The sequence below is a fragment of the Macrotis lagotis genome, chromosome 8 (assembly GCF_037893015.1).
Source record: "Macrotis lagotis isolate mMagLag1 chromosome 8, bilby.v1.9.chrom.fasta, whole genome shotgun sequence".
In the NCBI taxonomy this organism is placed as follows: domain Eukaryota; kingdom Metazoa; phylum Chordata; class Mammalia; order Peramelemorphia; family Peramelidae; genus Macrotis; species Macrotis lagotis.
Genome location: NC_133665.1, coordinates 140,452,835 through 140,458,875, shown reverse-complemented (window position 1 = coordinate 140,458,875; position 6,041 = coordinate 140,452,835). Strand labels below are relative to the sequence as shown.

General features: G+C 35.3%; 1 protein-coding gene across 3 annotated transcripts in view; it reads left to right on the top strand.

Annotated features, from left to right (window-relative positions):
• Nucleotides 1-6,041, top strand: part of PPARG (peroxisome proliferator activated receptor gamma) — a 173,575-nt gene that overhangs the window by 22,244 nt on the left and 145,290 nt on the right. The gene's annotated exons all lie outside the window — the stretch shown is intronic.

Below are 6,041 nucleotides of genomic sequence, written 5' to 3'. Positions count from 1 at the left end.
CTCCCTGCCCCCCAAAATCCAAATCCAGTTTCAATATTTGTCAAGGCATCACCTCCCCGATGTCATGATCTTCTTTGAAAACGGACAAACATTATCATAGTTAAAAGAAAACTTTAAAAAGGTGGGGGCCAAGATGACAGAGAACAGGTAGAGACTCATCTGAGTTCTCCCAAATTCCCCTCCAAACTACTTTAAAAAGAAGCTTTAGGAACTAAGTTGAAACCAGATTGTTAGCCAGACTAGGAGTAGACTACTTTGCTAAGTGACTAGCACCACATTGTGGATATAATTCACACATTGGCTGGGTAGTCATCTATTAGAGATCCTTCAGAAGAAACTTTTGAATTGAAAGGTATGGCAATGGTAGGCCTTCAGGTGCAGATGAAGAGAACTGAGGCTCTGAAAGGTGAGGTGATAAAACATAGTCACACATCTTAAAGTAGCAGAGTTAGGATCTGAGACTTTTGAGTCCAGGTCCAGTCTTCTTTCTTGGTAAATTAATAAGGGGTTAGGACATTCTGGAAGGAAAAGAAAAAAATAAAGAAGTGGCAGAATTACTTCAATCTATATAATTGCTATCATTTACTCAAAAAGAATTATAGTAGGCACTAAGGGCAATTAAGGTTCAAGACTGGAACAAAATAAGACACTTAAAGATGATCTTATAGTTAACAAAATGAAGTCTGAATAGCTTGCAAATCCTCTTCAGCAAGACTTAGCATACATTTGGGAGAGTTTCCCTGCCTCTATATTCACCATAGTGCTGTACTAGTCAGATGTGTTGGAAAACTGATAGGAAAGTGCTTGACTCCAATTTTTTTTCACATAGCCTAGAAGGAGGCTCTATATGTGTTTGGAAACTTAGTTATGTGGGGCAATTAATTTGGAGGACAGTTTCTGTACTGTGTGAGGAGAATTAGCTTGAGGGGTAAAACCTTGGGAAATGCTCTGCCGGCTGAGGTGTTTCTATGGGGGGGGATGTTGGACTGAGTGTTGATTTTTTTACAGTTCTGAAGGTATCATGATTCCTTAATCCTTTTTTTGTACTCCTACTTTAGTAGAATGCATTTCTAGTTCTTCCATGAAGATATTGAAATCGGTGTTCTGTGCTTCAATTAGATTATGCCCTTAGTTCTGTGCATTTTCACATAATCTATCATTAAAGGCAGCAGTTCTTAAACTGGAGTCTGTAATTTTTTTTTTCAAGGCAATGGGATTAAGAGACTTGCCTAGGGTCACACAACCAGGTAATTACTAAGTGACCGAGATTGGATTTGAATTTAGGTACTCCTAATTCCAGGGCTGGTGCTTTATCCACAGAGCCACCTAGTTGCACCTCTGTAATTTGTTTTAAAAAAATTTTGATAGCTTTATTTCAATGCAAACAATTTCCTATCTAATTGTGTTTCCTGTATTTAATTATATGATTTAAAAAACCATTATTCTGAAAAGGAATCTACAGGTTTTACCATGCTGCCAAAGGGGTCTATCTGAGAAACAAAAAAAAAGATTAAAGGACTTCAGATTTAAGTCAAGAAGCATCTATTAAGCCCCTGCCATCTGTCAGTCACTGTACTAAGTTCTGGGAATTCAAAGAAATGTAAAAGACAATTCCTGATCTCATGGAAGTCAAAGTCTAATGGAAGAGATAACTTGCAGATAATAACGTATAATATAACGTATTGGAGATGATCAATAGCGGGAAGGGAAAGCATTAAACTTTAAAGGGATCCAGAAAGGTTTCTTCTTACAGAACTTGCAATTTTAGCTTCCTTTCTGGAACTACATTAACCTAGATATGACTGTAGGCTTGATTAGCAACATACCCCTCTGCACACTTATGCATGTGTGTATACACACACACACACACACACACACACACACACACACACACACACTGCTCTGAAGTAATATTCCATTGTGAATTTTTAAAATATATTCTGCTTACAGGTGATTCCACTATTTTTTTTCAAGTGGCTTATGGTTTCCACTTGTAAGGCAGATTTCTACAGAAATTAAAGTTACATAAGACATCATCAAAAGGCAGTTGATCTTCCCACTGTTTTTTCTTACTTCTTCTATGATGTTGTACTGTGGTTAAAAGAGACTGGGCTTTATTCTCCATGAGAGAAAGCAGGGAGAGAGTTACACTGGGGATGCCATTTTTGTGTGGGTGAAAGTTCAGACAAAAATCCCATAAGGCAGAATGACATCAAAATAGCTCTGGATTGAAATAAGAATGTAGGAAAGAGGAGAATAAAGGAGAGGGGAAGAAAAGAGACCCAGATCCTGCCTCTGTGGTCTTGGGGTCTCTTCCTTCCCTTTGCTTCAGTATATTCATCTAAATTGATGGCCTCTGAGGTTCCTTCTAGCTCCAAATCTATAATCCTGTTGCTCTCTGGGACATAATAACAGCAACAGCAACAACAACAATAATAGTAATAATAATAATGCTAGCTTGCATATATATATATCTATATATGTATATATATATGCAGTATAATACAATGCATATAAGGTAATTGGGTGGGGCATTGGATAAAACATCAGTCCTAAAGTCAGGAGGACCTGATTTCCAATCTGCCTCAGACACTTGCCATTTAACTAGCTGTGTGACCTTGGGAAAGTTACTTAATCTTGATTGCCTTGTATCCAGGACCATCTCCAGTCATCCTGATCCATATCTGACCATTGGACCCAGGTGGTTCTGGAGGAGAAAGTGAGACTGGTGACTTAGCTAGCACAGCATCCCCTCGCTCAAATCCAATTCATGTGCTTGTCATGGCATTTTCTCCCTGATGTCATGGTCTTTTTTCAAGAATGAAGGATCAACAATAATTCATGAATATATGAACTATATTATATAGCCTATAAACTATAACTATAAACTATATAAACATATAATATAAGCTTGTATGTATATCATAATAGCTTATCTATAAACTTATGTCTATGATAATTTATGCATGTCTTTAAAGTTTATAATATACATTACTTATCACATTTGAATACAGTTTTTGCAAAAGGAACAGCCCCCCCCCCCCCAATGCATAGGATAAAGGGAAACTTTTGAGTCTCATCCTCATTGTGTATTTGGAGATTTCTAGCATGCCTTTAATCTAGAGAATTAGTTTTAGACAGATTATTATTCTATCAGTTGAAGGAAAACAAATTTGTAACAGAACAAGATCCAGGTAGGATAAGTAAACAAACTTCATTTGTGGCATTTTTGAGAGCCTCACTTTTTGGGAATTATTCTGTTGCCTTTGAAGAATAAATTATGAATCCAACCCTTTCTGTGATATGGTCACCCATATGTTTCTATTCTGAGCTAAAAAACAGAACTAAAATTTTGAGAGGTTTTTAAAAGTATATCTTTTTTCTTCTTGACAACTGACTGCATTTTTTTTAAATTCTAGAAAGATGACATTTAATTTTCATCTTATCAGAAAGTATTTCCTTAAAATTAGTTTTTATTAGGGGCAGCTAGGTGGTGTAGTAGATAGAACACTGACCCTGGAGTCAGGAGGACCTGAGTTCAAATGTGATCTCAGACACTTAATTACCTAGCTCTGTGACCTTGGGCAAGTCATTTAACACCATTGCCTTGCAAAAACAAAATTATTTTTTATTATTTTAAACAAGATAGGAAACTAAAGAAAAAGTTATCTTTCCTGTGACTATTTTTTCATCCACAAGACCAGTTTCTTTGAGGTGGCATGTGAAAAAATGGAAAGGGTGCTATTTTGGGGGGAAATCTCAAGACCTAGGTTCTAATTCTACCTGCTTAGTACTGGTCATGTGGTTTTGAGTAAGCCACTTGATTTTCATGAGCCTTTTTTTTTCTTTGTCTCTGAAAGTTTTGGATTTAGTGTTATCTCAGGTCTCTCTGGTTTAAATCTGATTCTATATGCAACTATTGTTGGATGAAGATTTTTTGAGTTTTCCTTTTGGTTTGATTTTCAAACTCCAAGTGGAAATGTGATGCAGTAGAATTTAAAGTCAAAGGACCTGGTTTGAATCTCAGATCTGCCATTTATTATCTGCATAACTTTGGACCTCAGTTTCCTCATCTGTAAACAGAGAGGGTTAACCTAGATAAGTTCTAAATATATGTTACTCTGAAATAATTCACTTTCTTTAGACCCAACTCTTTTTTTTTCTCTCCCCATTCTCCTTGTTTCCCTCCTCTCTTAATCCCTCTACCTCTTCATTTCTCTCCCCTTCCTGTCTCCTGTATGTTCTTGCCTCTCCTTCTGTCCCATATTGTCTCTCTTTCCCTTGTGTATTCTCTCTCTCTCTTCCCCAGTTTTCTGCCTCCTTTCTCTCTCTTCCTTTCCATTTGTCACTTAGCCACCATCTCCTTGGCTCTCTTAAACTTTCATTAATATGGAACAGAACTGTATTTTTTTCCCTAATTGAATAGGGTTTGTATTTTCTTTTCTCAATTTTAAAAGCAGGCTAATGGAATATTTTATAATTTCACTTTTAAACAAGCAAAATTTAGTTTCTGGTTCCTTGGGAGTGGTTAAGTTGTTTATTTGTTTTTTGGGAGGGATAGAGTTGGGTAGTCAATAACCCGTGCCAATGGTTTGCGATGGAGTTAGCTCATGATGACTTCTAAAAGTATAGTTTCTCTGGGTAGTCAGTGGTCCTTGGGTTTGAGTTTAGGATGAAGTTAGATCATGGTGACCTTTAAACATTGTTGAATGCATTGTTGTTGAAATATAAGATGTAGTTGCTGTCTAAAAAAAAATGTCTCAAACAGTACTTCACATACAATGGTAGATCCCTGATCCCTAAGAACTTGTAATGGAATTAATAATTTATCTTAAAGTACATATATTTATGCATGTATATAGAGACATTCTGTGTGAGTGAGTGTCTGTACATATTTTTTACACTATAGTTTCCAAATCTTTCCAAATAAAACACCATCCACTATCAGGAAATTCTTCCTTGTTTTAGCCCTTCCCTTAGTTAATGTCAACACATATAGTGATGGATTGGTCATCATCTTCTAGTTAGCAATCAAAGACATAATTTAAGGATTCTATACTTGGACTTTATCTCCTCTGAAGAAATCTATACAAAGTTTATGTTTGAAATTTAATATGTTTTGTCTTATATATCTTTGCATCTCTGAAAGTTCTCAGCAAATAGTAGATATCCAAGAAGAATCTATTGAATAAATGGAACACATTGACTGGTTTTTCCTCATTTAAGCTAAATTTTCTCACTAAATTACTACCCAGATTTCACCTTCAGTATCTAAAAATGATTTCTCTAAATTGTTTTAGTCCATGGAAGTATCAGATTTGTCTTCCTGGACTTTAACTGAGGAAGCATCTTTCATGGTCTCTGGGTAACTAGGTTATTGAAAGGCAACTAGATAGTCAGAATAAGGAAACTTAACTAAACCAATCTTGTTTTTGAAATCAGTTGGGAGCTTGCCTATAGTGTTTATATAGGTGTAGGTTAAAAATGTTTTCTTCTTTTACATTTGGCTAATTTTTTGGTTGATTCTTTACCAAAATGCAAATATTTAAAATCTATTTCATTATGTTTTCCTGAAATTTAAATGTTCAGTTGGTTAAAACATTAAATCATATAATGATGCTTAGCAGGAGAACAAATTACCAAGGACAGAATAAAGAGGAATGATCCTACATTATACCAAAAAAGTTGAATGTCATAAGTAATAAAAATTTTAGGTTGAACTCTATATTTAAGTAAGTTTAAATAGAAGAACAATTTGCTTATGAGGAAACTGATAGTAGATAATTCACTACTATCTAATGAAATTCAATTAAAAAATTTTAGGTTGGCCTTATATAGCTGTTAAAATTGCTGATAAAATCCAATTTTGGTAAGGATGTGGGAGAACTGTTTTTTTTATCATTGCTATTGATATTGTCTTTATGGTTAGAGAGTCTGTGTGATATATTACAACCACAAAATGCTTCATATCCATTAATCTGATAGCTCCATTTTGAGAAACTCTCTCTCCCTCCCTTTGGCCTCTCCCCCACCCACTGAGA